General features: G+C 41.4%; 1 protein-coding gene across 1 annotated transcript in view; it reads left to right on the plus strand.

Moving 5' to 3' along the window:
- Positions 1–2,097: 2,097 nt before the first annotated feature.
- Positions 2,098–13,906, plus strand: part of LOC149314617 (CD82 antigen-like) — a 114,976-nt gene continuing 103,167 nt past the window's right edge. Inside the window, exon 1 of the mRNA XM_089521489.1 lies at positions 2,098–2,113. The gene's annotated coding sequence lies outside the window, so the exon portion shown is untranslated. The remainder of the gene's footprint in view (positions 2,114–13,906) is intronic.

Below are 13,906 nucleotides of genomic sequence, written 5' to 3' on the forward strand. Positions count from 1 at the left end.
CCCTGTTCAAATATTTGAAGGGATGTCATATTGAGAAGGGAGATAGCTTGTTTTTTGCTGCTCCAGAGATTAGGACCCAGAGCAATGGATGAAAGCTAAAGGATAAGAGATTCCACCTCAACATTAGGAACAACTTCCTGACAGTAAGGGCTGTTTGACAATGGAACACACTCTCTCGGAGTGTAGTAGAGTCCTTGGAGGTCTTTAAACAGAGGCTGCATGACCATCTGTCGGGGATGCTTTGATTGAGAGCTCCTGCATGACAGAATGGAGTTGGACTGAATGGCCCTTGTGGTCTCTTCCAACTCTACTATTCTATGATTCTATGAGATTGGGGACACAGCATACAGTTGCTACAGCCCTGATCTGGAGCTAAAAGGAGTAGCTGCAGACCACCCCTTAGGTTGGTCTGTATAGTCCCTTAGTGTCTTATTCTACTTTAACTGCCATGACAACATCCTATAGAATCCTGGGATCTGTAGTTTGGAAAGGCACTGGAGGTATCTCACTGAGTGTTCTAAAGGCCCCTCCCTATGGCAGTTGCTGTGGCAGTTAAAGTGGACTATTCTGCAATAACTTATAATGTAAATTGGTACTGTTATTTGCTTTTTGTTGTTGTTATGTGCTATGAAATCAGTTTTGAAAACTTTTGACTTAGGGCCACCCTCTGAATGAGTGACCTGAAAAAGATCTTGTCACTAGGTCTTGCAGGCTCAGGGTTGTGGCTTTCTTGATTTAGTCTATTCATCTGAAAAGTGATTTGCTTAATTCCCACTGCCTTCACAAATTGCTATTCACCCTTCCTTTCTCAGTTACCTATCTGTAGTGTGGACTGATGCTAGCATGCGTGCCTTGAAAGTATTTCTTGTTGTTGTTAACTACCCTCAAATCAACCTTGACTTATGACAATTGTGGATGAGACATCTACAAAACCCCCTGTCCTCCTCTACTCTGCTCAGATACTGCAAACTCAGTCCAGTGGCCTCTTTGACTGAGTCTAACTATCTGGTGTGTGGTCTTCCTCTCTTTCTATTGCCTTCTATCTTTCCTAGCCTTGTTGTCTTTTCCAGTGATTCATGCCTTCTCATGATGTGGCCAAAGTATGATAGCCTCAATTTAGTCACCCTGGCTTCCAGGGCTCAGGCTTGATCTGTTCTAAAATCCATTTGTTTTTTCTTTTTGGCTGTCCATGGTATCCTCAGCATTATTCTTCAGGACCCAAATGATATCTTACATTTGAATTCTAGTTCTTGATTGCTGTTGTGATCCTGCTATCATATTTGTTTTAGGATAGTTAGGATAGTTCAGCTTGGAGTTGGGCAACAATGACGGCATTTGCCACCAGTGCTCTATCATTGTGAAATTACACTTCATACTTCTCCAATTTACCTAAACATAAGCTGCACTAAACTTAATGTAATTTATGTCAGTCTCTTTCAAATCATAATTATGCTGCTAATTTCTTTCACATTGTGATATCTTAGTCAGGATTAGATTCAGGATGCCCATATTATTGATTTATGAAAAATAAAATATATGTTTAATTAATTTAAAATATATCATTTGATAAGATGTAAAATACAGAAAGAATCTACCCTACAGAGAAACATCATGGTATAGGGACCTGTGGTGTTAGGCAAGGGCTTTGGGAAAACAGATTTCAGATCCTCTCAGCCATGGAAATGCATTAGGTGACCTTAGGCAAATTGCAACCTCACAAGAAGCCAATGGCAAACCTCCTCTGAACAAATATTGTAAAGAAAATTCTGTTATAGGCTCAGCATAAATTGGAAAGGGCTTGAAAGCATACGACAGTTTATATCATAGGATGTCAAGCTGGTATACTATTAAAATAAATTAAAACAATACAGTATAAGCAACATAAAATGTAAAAGAATAAAGGATCATTTAAAAAGGGTGAAAACATATTAAACAATTTAAACAATTAAAACAAATTAACTTGGGTAGTCTGTACATTTTCATTTTATCCACTTCTTTTATGTTTTGTAATATTCTTTTCAGCAAGAGGAGAAAGGGAAGCAGAAAATGTTGCCTATTGATTTGAACTGAAGACTGTAAAAAGATTGCTGATTGAACAGAAAGGTGATAGCAAGTAAGGATTAAGTTAGACTTTAGCATTGAAGGAGCAGGGAAACTGAAAGACAGAGGAAAAAGAATAACCAGGATTTAGTGCGAATAATAGCAAATGAAATGAGAGATAGAAGTTAATGGATCTTTCCAATGTTTCAATATTTTTGTTTTCCTTAAAAGCAGCAGCTGAAATGTGGCTAAGTTGATAAGGGAAGTAATTTTCAAGAGACAGTCCTTTTAGTATGTTTCAGACAAAGAAAGGGGGTTAAGAAGTCTTGGAGCAATTTTTAGACCATCTAAAATTTATTTATATTCATATGAACTTTTATGGATTAAAATCCATTACTTTAGGTGCACTGTTGCTAAAATAAATGCATTGAAAGTCCTTCTTATCATAGAATCGTAGAGCTGGAAGATACTGCAAGGGCCATCCCATCCAACCCACTGAATATGTCTCTTGAATTGTTTCTCTTGGTCACTTCTCTAATTAAAACTGCCCTTCAAAACCTGCTCTTAACACCAATATGGAAAATACATATGCCATATTTTCCCCCTTCTACTTAGGCTCCTTTCCCCCCACTCTCAACTGCAAATGATAGTCCCAACTATAGTAGAGCCATTGAACCAACACTTCTGTAACTTGCATTAATTAAAAAAAATATTTGCTCTATTCGAGACTAACAAATAGATTTTGACAATAGTCCCCTTAGGGCTATACACTAAAGTTAACTATCTAAATATCTGTAGATTTACAATCTCCTTCTTTAGATTTCCTTTTGATTAAATAACCATACGAAGACGTAAGCAGCACAAAAATCCACAGTATATTCCCATGTTTATAATCACTCTCCAAATGCTCTCTTCTTCTCCCTCTACTTTTTATCATTGACCAAGAGCTTCTAATTTAAGAGAAAACAACAAAATACAACCATTTTTTATGTTTGTTACACAAGCCAAAGATGGAAAGCTCGATAGATTTTATAATGCAAACTTTACATAAAATAGTGAATTATAACTGGCTAGGCCAAAGAAAACAAGTACATTTCAGGCTGTGGCCATATTAGGATATTTTGAGACATTAAGCTAGTTTTCTCAGGTCAAGTTTATAAAAGGGCTCCTATAGCTTTAAAAACTCATAATAGGAAATCTTCAATCATGTGCAGTTTCTTTCACTACTACAGTGACTTTCTCCATGTGATGTAAAATATCACACAACCCCCCGTCCCCCCCAAAATGCTTAGTACAGCTTGCTCTAGGTGCATCTACACTGTAGAAAAAATGCAGTTTGACACCACTTTAACTGCCATAACTCCATCCTACAGAATCCAGGGATATGTAGTTTTGTGGTGTACCACCACTTTTTGGCTGAGAAAGGCAAAAACAACAAATCCCAGGATGCCAGTGAATGGAGCTACAACACTTAAAGTGGTGCCAAACTGCATTATTTCTACCATGTAGATGCACCCATACGATGAACTATAGGTTTGTGTGATGTAGACTGAAAGTGTTAACATATAATGTCTGCAAAGAAAATAATGTATTGGTCAAAATAACACATGCACCTAAATTTTTCCTCACAAGTTAGGACTTAAAGAAGGAAAAGAACAACACTCCACCACTACCAATGAAGAGGAAAGAGTTTTCATTTGTGCTCTCCACTTCTTCTTCCAATTTTAACTTGTGGGAGGGACCATATAGGAGGAAATGTTTGCAGGCATCCTTTTTATTATTATTAGCCCATTTAGATTTATTTTCCCAGTACTATACTGTTATGTTTCATTAATAAACCCTATAAGTCTACACCAGAAAAGAATTATTCTACTCTTACAGTATAGATTATCCAAATGTGTTATCCAGAATTATAGTTAAGCTTTTCACTTATGAACTATGAGTATTTAATGTTCATGTTTACCATCTAGACTTGCTTTGGTTCAGTATTTCTTGATAAACCTGTTGCTAATGTAAACAATCTGCCTTGACAGCAGACCTGTAAAAGCTACAAGACAGATCTCTGAAATACTTATGATGAATATGATTTTGAATTATTACTGACTATGATAAAATTTGAAAATGTAACAAACATGCATTTATTCTTTTTGTTTGTCTTTCATTTTCAAATGTTGTCTTTACAATCATACATCTTAATAAAATATAACTTCTACTCTAGGTTCCAGAATACAAGAATAACAGAACAGAACCCTATGCATATAAGTAACTAAGGGACTCAACAGAGCACCCCTTTCCTAACCGGATGGGGGCCACAGCAATTGATCTGGCCTTACGAGGGCGAAAAAAGGAGCTGCAAAAAGCGCCTCCTTTTTGAGCCCTCAAAAGGGCACCATAGCTGTGGCGACACAGCTATATTGCACTCCTTTGGCGCTGAGTCATCCCAGTGCAGCACCAGACATGTGCCATGACATGGCGTGCCATGTAGAGTGGCATGCTGTATCAGGGCATCCTGGGGGTTGAGTCGGGTGTGCGTCATGGGGGTGCTACGCACCAACTCTGCCCCCATGCCGGCCTTTCAGGCCAGTCTGTAAAGGGCCTTAGTTCCACTAAGGGATGCAGATAGAGGGATTCAGTCTTAATTTATTGTGCAGAACACGTGAAGTGTAGCCCTTTGGAATAAGCCTAGCAGTTTCACCTACCAGATTCTCTGCTAAATATAAACCCTGACCAGTTGTTCCGTTCTAGAATATAGGAGGTTAGACAAACAAGGATGAGCATGCTAACTGCAAAGATCTGGTGCCATCCTTGTTGGCCTAGAAATGATGAAGGTGAATATCTGCAGCTGTAGGGGGAACTTTTCTACCTCCTCTCACATGATTTAGATCCCATAGGTAGAAAAGGACTCCCCCCTGGAAAAGTTTCCCTTTGGTGTAGATCATGGCTATGGAAACTTTTCTGCCCCTGGATCCAAGTATGATGGGAAAAGTCTGCCAGGAAGATTCAGAAGGTGGATAAGGGTAATGGCATAGTTGCTATTGTTGTTTTTCTAAGGTGAGCCTATCATGGGGATTTCTTGGCCAGATTTGTGCAGAGATGATTTGCCATTGACATCTTCTTAGGGTGAGAGAGAGTGACTTGCCTAAGGTCACCCAATGGGTTTTCATAGCCAAGTGGGGATACAGATCCTGGTCTGCCAGAGTCCTAGTCCAACAGTCAAATCACTACACTGCACTGGCTCAGAATGTCATTGAGTGGAGCCAAAACCTATGTCCACTTTAGATATTTTTCCCACTAATGGTACAAAACATTCTAACATTCATGTTTGCTCAGGAGTAACTCTCAGCACATAGTTGTCAGGCATGCAAAGTATATTTCAGTTCCTACTTAGCAGCAAGTCTCAACACAGCAGCTTTCTGGAAAGCAACGCACAGCTTCCAAACTGTGAAAACCAAGAACCTAAATCCATTGTAACACTAACGGAGTAATAATCATCACTGCTACATTTGTAATAGAACCGATGGTGGTATAAAAACTTGCACAATCAAAATTGTATTGGATACAGTCCTTGTGGAAACTCTGAACACATGCAACTGCTTTTGTAATGTGCCTTGTGCTACCACAATGACATCACTGAATATTGTCACTGAGGATGACAATAATAGAAATAGAGGTGACATGAAAACTAATGTGCCTATCCTCAGCCTTTCCACTCAAATGCCTTTCAAACCCTGCAACACACTACATTCTGTTCAGGTTATATCAACTTAATCTCAGCATCCTGTCTGCCACATTGAATCATGTTCAGTGCATGTTATACTAACTTGGAGGGGGGGGGGGTTGTGTTAGATTTTTAGACTATGTTTTTAACTTTCATATGCCTTAAATTTTAACTTTGCATTGTTTTAATCAGATTATTTTAATTGTTTTTTCATTGTTTTAGTGTGTTTTATATTGTGAGCTTCTTTGAGTCCCTTTTTGGGGAGAAAGGCAGCAGAAAAATAAAAGTAAATGAACAAACAAACAAACTCTTACTCATACATAATAACAGGCAAAATGTACAATTTTCTTTCTGCCTTTGTTTGCATAATCACTACTGATTGGGTTCCCTGACGATGATGGACTTCCATAAAGTCAGTGACAGCAATCCATTTTGTAGCTGTCTAGAATTGTCTGTACTGTGAGTGCTTTAAATGGTAACACTTATTAAAATGGCAAACAGGGCAATGAGACAGTGCAATTACATTGTCGCAGATATCAAATTATTATGTCCTGTAGAATTTTTTTTAAGTTAAGGTAGAAACATAATTGGATTCCAACTCATTTTGTCTTTTAAACCAGCCTCAACTTTCCTTTGCCACCAAGGCTTCTTGTAGGAACACTTAAGAGGTGAAAGAGGAACTAAGAGAAGAGCCAACAATTCTGAACTGAGAGTCTCTCACATAGAAATACACTAGACTAGGAAGATTTGTTTGCTCAACAAGATTTCCGGCCAAGTATTTTATTGTGCTTCCTCTTCAGGAGGTTCCAAAGGTGGATGAAGCCAATCCTGAACCCAAAGATCCAGGGGGATGTTGCAAAATGCCATTCTGATAGTTTTTGTGGGTTTTTCAGGCTATGTGGCCAGGTTCTAGAAGATTTTCTTCCTGAAGTTTCGCCCGCAAGAAACTCTTCTAGAACATGGCCACATAGCCTGAAAAACCCACAAAAAACTATGGATGCCGGCCATGGAAGCCTTCGACTTGCCATTCTGATAGCTCACCAATAGGGCAGTCCTCAAGTCATTTTGTTACATGAGGCAAAATGGCAAATTGAGATATCTATTCACTCAATTTTCATATCCTCCAATATTTCACATATGAATCATAGAATCATAGAATAATAGAGTTGGAAGAGACCACAAGGGCCATCCAGTCCAACCCCCTGCCATGCAGGAAATCCAGATCAAAGCATCCCCGACAGATGGCCATCCAGCCTCCGTTTGAAGACCTCCAAGGAAGGAGACTCCACTACACTCCTAGGAAGTGTGTTCCACTGTCGAACAGCCCTTACTGTCAGGAAGTTTCTCCTAATGTTGAGGTGGAATCTCCTTTCCTGCAGCTTGCATCCATTGCTCCCGGTCCTAGTCTCTGGAGCAGCAGAAAACAAGCTTGCTCCCTCCTCAATATGACATTCTTTCAAATATTTAAACAGGGCTATCATATCACATCTTAACCTTCTCTTCTCCAGGCTAAACATCCCCAGTTCCCTAAGGCGTTCCTCATAGGGCATGGTTTCCAGACCTTTCACCATTTTAGTCGCCCTCCTTTGGACACGCTCCAGTTTCTCAATGTCCTTTTTGAATTGTGGCGCCCAGAACTGGACACAATATTCCAGGTGGGGCCTGACCAGAGCAGAATATAGTGGCACTATTACTTCCCTTGATCTAGACACTATACTTCTATTGATGCAGCCTAAAATCGCATTGGCCTTGTTAGCTGCCGCATCACACTGTTGACTCATGTTCAACTTGTGGTCTACTTGGACTCCTAGATCTCTTTCACATGTTGTCTCCTTAAGCCAGGTGTCCCCCATCCTATATCTGTGCATTTCATTTTTTCACCCTAAGTGCAGTACCTTACATTTCTCCCTGTTGAAGTTCATTCTGTTAGCTGTGGCCCAGCTTTCTAGTCTATTCAGGTCATTTTGAATTTTGATCCTGTCCTCTGGAGTATTAGCTATTCCTCCTAATTTGGTGTCATCTGCAAATTTGATAAGTATTCCCCCAATTTTTTCCTCCAAGTCATTGATAAAGATGTTGAACAGTACTGGGCCCAGGACAGAGCCCTGTGGGACTCCACTGGTCACTTCTCTCCATGATGAAAAGGTGCCATTGTTGAGCACCCTTTGGGTTCATCCGGTCAACCAGTTACAAATCCACTTAACAGTTGCCTTGTCTAGCCCAGATTTTACAAGCTTGTTTGCAAGAATGTCATGGGGAACTTTGTCAAAGGCCTTACTGAAATCAAGATATACTATATCCACAGCATTCCCTTTATCTACCAAGCTGGTAATTTTATCAAAGAAAGAGATTAGATTTGTCTGGCATGACTTGTTTCTCTGAAACCCATGTTGATTTTTTGTGATTATGGCATTGCCTTCTAGATGTTCACAGATTCTCTGTTTAATGATCTGCTCTAGAATCTTTCCTGGTATTGATGTCAGACTAACTGGACGATAATTGTTGGGATCTTCTTTCTTCCCCTTTTTGAAGATTATAGCCAAGCAAGATCAAAGTATGGCCAAGATGGCAGAAGTTATGAATGGGAAAGAACATACAAACTAGGAGATGCTGCAGCAGTTTGCTTTGACCTGAGCCTACTGGAAAGAGCAAGATGTCACCTCTCCTCTCCCCTTCCCTCCCCCCACAGCTGAACTAATTAAGTGCAAAGGACAGGGATGAAGGAGGAAAGCTGATCATGAAGGGGGAAAGTGGGAGGAGAGAAACTGGGAAACTTTAAAAGCTGCAGAAAAAATGGGATATGAGAGGATTCATTGGGACTGTTCCTGGGACAGTTAGAGGGTATGATTATCCAAAATCTGATCATGATATTTTGGTAAATATAGAAGAAAATCCCATTCTCCATCTCAGGTAGTACAAACACAACAAAAATAAATACCTCAACATTTAAGTCAGTAAAGGAAGCCATGACCCTGTGCTTGCAATACTTGAGCAAGGCTGTTGGTGAATGGGGCTCTTGGAGGTCTCTTTTTAAAATGCTTGCCATAAGTAACAGCAGATAACAACATTTTCTGCCCTTTTGCAATATCCCAGTTTTGCAGCCCGAGTCTTCCTCACCCTGCCCAATGGTAGAGCTGATTCAACCAGCCATTAACAAATTAAGACTTGTTGCAGTATATCCTGTTAAAAGTTTGTTTCTGTACACATTTCTACATGAGATTCCCATATATCAATCAAGAGCAGGGGTCGGCAACCTCCAGCCCGCGGGCCGGATGCGGCCCACGGAGGCCTTTTGGCCGGCCCCTGCCTGCCCCTGCCACCGCCGCTGCCTATTCCGGCTCCCGGGCGCCGCCATTTTTTCCCAAAATGGCAGCGAAGTCTCACGCGACCTTCCCCGAGGTCGCGTGAGACTTCACCACCATTTTGAAAAAAAATGGCAGCTCGAAGTCTCGCGCGACCACAAAAAAGGTTGTGCGAGACTTCGCCGAGGCCCGCTGCGGCTGCCGGAGCCCTCGAACAGGGCTCTGACGGTGGCAGCGGGCCTCCCAGAGGCCCGTTGCCTTCGCTGGGGTCCTCCTGGAGGGCTCCAGCAGCGGCAGCGGCCCTCCCAGAGGCCCGTTGCCTTCGCTGGGGTCCTCCTGGAGGGGCCCAGTGGCGGCAGCAGGTCTCTGGGAAGCCCGTTGCCTTCACTGGGGTCCTCCAGGAGGGCTCCGGCGGTGACAGCGGGCCTCTGGAAGGCCCATTGCCGTCGCCGGGGCCCTCCAACAAGGCTCCGGCGGCGGCAGAGGCCCTCTGGGAGGCCTGTTGCCTTCGTTGGGGCCCTCGAGGAGGGCTCCTGCAGTGGCAGTGGGCCTCCCAGAGGCCCGTTGCCTTCACTGGAGTACTCCAGGAGGGCTCCTGCGGTGGTAGCGGGCCTCTGGCATCGGGGGCTGGCAAAGAGGCGGAGGCCTCCAGCGCTGGTGGCCCCTGCCGGCTCTTTCCCGGCCTCTGACAGGGCCTGGGGCCCCATCAGGGGCCGGCAAAGAGGAGGAGGCCTGGCCCCCGGGGGTGGAAGCTCCACCCCTGGGTGTGGAAACTCCACCCCGGCACACGGCCCCGCCCCGGAGGGTGGAAGCTCCACCCCCCCGGCTTCGGCCCCCCAGTTGTCTGAGGGACAGCAACCCGGCCCCCTGCTCAAAAAGGCTGCCTACCCCTGATCTAGAGCATGCCTTCCAAGTTCTGCAATATTCAAGGCTACGATTAGCCAATATTGTAGCTCAGCCTCTGTAGCTGTATCTTTAAAAGCATTACAGGCACTAGCAGTTCTCTTCATGTTGTAAGTTGCTTTATCTGCTAATATCTGCAGAGCAAACTGCTCTTTAGAGGCACAAGAGCAGACAAAGAGTATTTGATCTTTGTCAGTTGACTGCCCTGGTGTGGAACTGGGAATGCACAAGACCCTGATGTATACAGTCTTGTACGATTCAGACTAAGTCAATATGAGGAGGCAATGTGTCATATTTAGAATCATATCTATATCCAGATGATAAAAATAAACAGATACTTACTACAGCTAACAGCAAAAGAAAAAAATATGACATCCTGATATCTGTAGTGTATCTCTTCAGGCAAAAAAGGAGGGAGCCAAATTAATCCGAAAGCTCTGAAGCTCTTTAAATTGCTGTGTTGAGGATGCACGTAATACTTTATACGCAAATCTTTATTGCACATCCAGTTGGTACTGTAAATTGAATGCAAATTGTGTGGTAGAAGTCGTATATGAAATGTGTTTCTGAGTATTCTTCTGCTGCCATTTAGCAATAAGCCCCAGCAAGAAGCAGGTTACAAAGCTCTATACATTTTTCATAGTTTTATTGCTACCATATTAATCCCAAGGATGGGTGTTTACAAGTGGAAGGTTTCCATTCCCTCGGGCTTTACTGTTTCAAGTTAGATACCTAATTATTAATAATCTCTTAGCACAGCCTGAACTGTCTGAGGGCATTCCTGTTAGCTGCAAGTAAGGATGAACACCTGTTTCTAGAACCATCTCAGACTAAAGGTAAGAGTTTACACAAGACTTGCTGTGGCCCTCCAGAGTTGGACTGCAACTCCAATCATCTCTGATCTATGGTGATACTGGCTGGGGCTAAAAGATGTTGCACATACATTGTTTTGTTGTTACTGTAAACAATTTCAGTGAGAAAACTGATATTTAAGGTAGTTAAATGAGCCAGAGTAGTAGAATGAGTGTTGGACTGTGACTCTGATAACTAGGTTTTGATTGCCAGCTCAGCTATGAAGCCCACTGGGTGACCTTGAGCAAGTCATGTGCTCTCAGCCTCTGGAGAAGGCAATGACAAACCTCCTTTGAACAAATATTGCAAAGAAAAATCCATGATAGGTTCTCCATAATTCAGAAATGATTGGAAGGCACACAACAACAACAACAACAACAACAACAACAAAGCAGGATCCTAATGTGTTAAACTATTTGTGCAATGGAATGTGGAGTGAATGGCTTGAAATCTTTGATGCACTGTTCAAATGTACTATGATATCCAGGTTTGCATGAAGAGAAGTTATTGTATATACTCGTCTATAAGTCTAAAAAAAATGCTAAAAAATTGACCCCAAAATCCCAGGTAAAAGTATTTACAGGTCACTATGGTGATAGTGATAGCATCTCTTTCAGATTTCCCAAAGAAGTGCAGAGAGAAGTTTGGGGCTGTATAGACTGGCAGGAAGAGGTGGTGAGATGCCGCCCCTTTCCACCCCGGATCAGTGCCGCAGCAACCACACGCTGTAGCACCAATCCAGACCCTGGAGGGAGCAAAAAGAAGCCTTGAAAAAGGCTTCTTTTTGCTCCCTCCAAGGGGCCTCATAGGCATGCTGGAACCCTTTGGCACTGCGCTGTGTGGATACTTCGCCAGAAGTGCATCAACATGGTGCGCCCCGTGGAAATGGGCACACACCAAATGGTGCCCTGCTGGTGCAGTTATGGCTTGGAGCATGGGGATGCTCAGCCTTCACACCACCCACAGGCTGGCACTTTGTACAGGCCCTTTATTCCTCTCTGGAGCCAAGCAGAAAGAGTCCTGGCTGATTGACTGATATTGCTGTTTGTTTAAGAGTCCATCTCCTACCTGTGCGTCTGGCTGAAATGAAAGCTAAAACGACGAAGCAACAAGCCACAATGAGAGTCTCTCTTGCCATACGCACACATACACACACTGAAGAAGCCTCCAAGTTTTACCCTCAACCTATCCACAGGTTGTGGCAAAATCCATAATTTTGGCTCCAAAACCTAACTTTGACTTATACATGAGGTCGACTTATAGTTGAGTATATATGGTATATTTTCAGTCACATGCAGAATGATGAGTAGTGGGTATCGCCACATTACCACAACAGTGGGGCTTTTCACTTCATCAACATTTAGAAAGATATTGGCTGATTCCCCTACCTGTTTTTCTGAGGCTGATAAAATAAAGTACAGCTTGAGTGTCCTTTATCAGGAATTCCAAAATATTTCAAAATCCAAAATTGTCCTCATGGGCGGCTGAGATAGTGACACCTTTGCTTTCTGTGTACACAAACTTTGTTTCATGCCCAAAATTATTAAAAATATTGTATATAACATTACCTTTAGGCTATGTTTATAAGGTGCATATGAAGCATAAATTAATTCCATGTTTAGACTTAGGTCCCATCTCCAAGATATAGCATTTTGTATATGCAAATATCCCCAAATTTGAAAAAAATACAAAATCCAGAGCACTTCTGGTCCAAAGCATTTCAATTAAGGGAGGCTCAATAAAATATAGCTTATTTTGTTTTAAGAGCATGGGTTTTCATACACTATAGTCCAGGGACATATGTTTTGCAGATTAAGGCTGCAGAAAGGGTGCAATGCTTGGTTAGCAGAGTGGGGAGGGACAACTTATTTACTGCTTCTAGAAGGCTATGGGGACACAATTTAGCGGAAACAGAAGTCAGGAAGCAGGTTTTGTCATTTTCAATCAGAGTGCCTAGTTTTCTTCTTCATTTTGAGCATAGTCATTGTAATAGGCACATTGTGACAAGTGGTTTTTGGTTGTATAAGATAGTCTTTAATCATGCAATCTAACTATGGTATCCAGAAATTAGATTCACTGTGTGGAACAAGTAAGGATTAGCTTGATTATAGGCTGGAAATCTTGGTGAAATTTTGGGTGGGTTGAGAGGTGATAAACAAAAGACTTTTAAAAGAAATGCATTTTTCACCATGGTTCAAATGATGGATATGTCTCAATTTAACTGAAAAACATCAATGGGGAATAATGGTAACTCTTCCAAAATAACCATAGTCCAAGATCTGGTGTGAATATTTGTTGGCATACTAGAGTATCACAATTAATCAGTCACTCTGTTTATACCCCACATTTTTCCCAAGACTGGGACACAAGGCAGCATAGAGAGAGAAAAGAAATACAGGTAGAATCACAAGTAGCTAAAGACAGAAACAAAGCTGAGATTAAAATAACATTAAACTGTCTATAAAATTATATTCACTTAAAACATTAATTTAAAAGCACACAATAATAGTAGTACATGAATATATGTGTTTATAAAAATTCCATGGATTTGATTATTTAGGTGGTGTCTCTAAACTCACATTAAATTACTTTGAAAATACCACCTACAATTTGAAATTTTTGAGTGTGGAGTTGTGAGACTGTGGTATTGCATCTCCATTCATAAGCATTCTAAATCTTTATCCTGCTGAATGTATTTGTATATCATCAGCGATTTTACAATTAAAATTGCTAAGGTGGTTTCCTGTGGAATTTCTGTTGCTCAGAAGGAGGCCTTTATCTGCATATAATTCATGCTTCCGGTAATGTACATCAGAGGCTTTCTGACCCAAAATGCAGATGTACTTCACTTATCAAAGTAGATATGTTTGTGGGCATTACTTCTTTAGTAGAAAATTTGGTACCAGAAGTAGAAATAGCATGGGAAGAATAAGCACACATTCCTAAACCTGGAAAAAAAAAACCAGGGAGAGAGAGAGAAAGAATACTTTAACATGTTTCAGCAAACCTTTTATTCAGAACTAACAATATATATGATTCAAATAAAATAACCAGCCAGGTAAGCCTTGCATAAGTAAACAAAAGCATTCTG

Source organism: Sceloporus occidentalis, unplaced genomic scaffold (genome assembly GCF_023333645.1).
Source record: "Sceloporus occidentalis isolate IW3139 unplaced genomic scaffold, rSceOcc1.0.p SCAF_4, whole genome shotgun sequence".
NCBI lineage: Eukaryota > Metazoa > Chordata > Lepidosauria > Squamata > Phrynosomatidae > Sceloporus > Sceloporus occidentalis.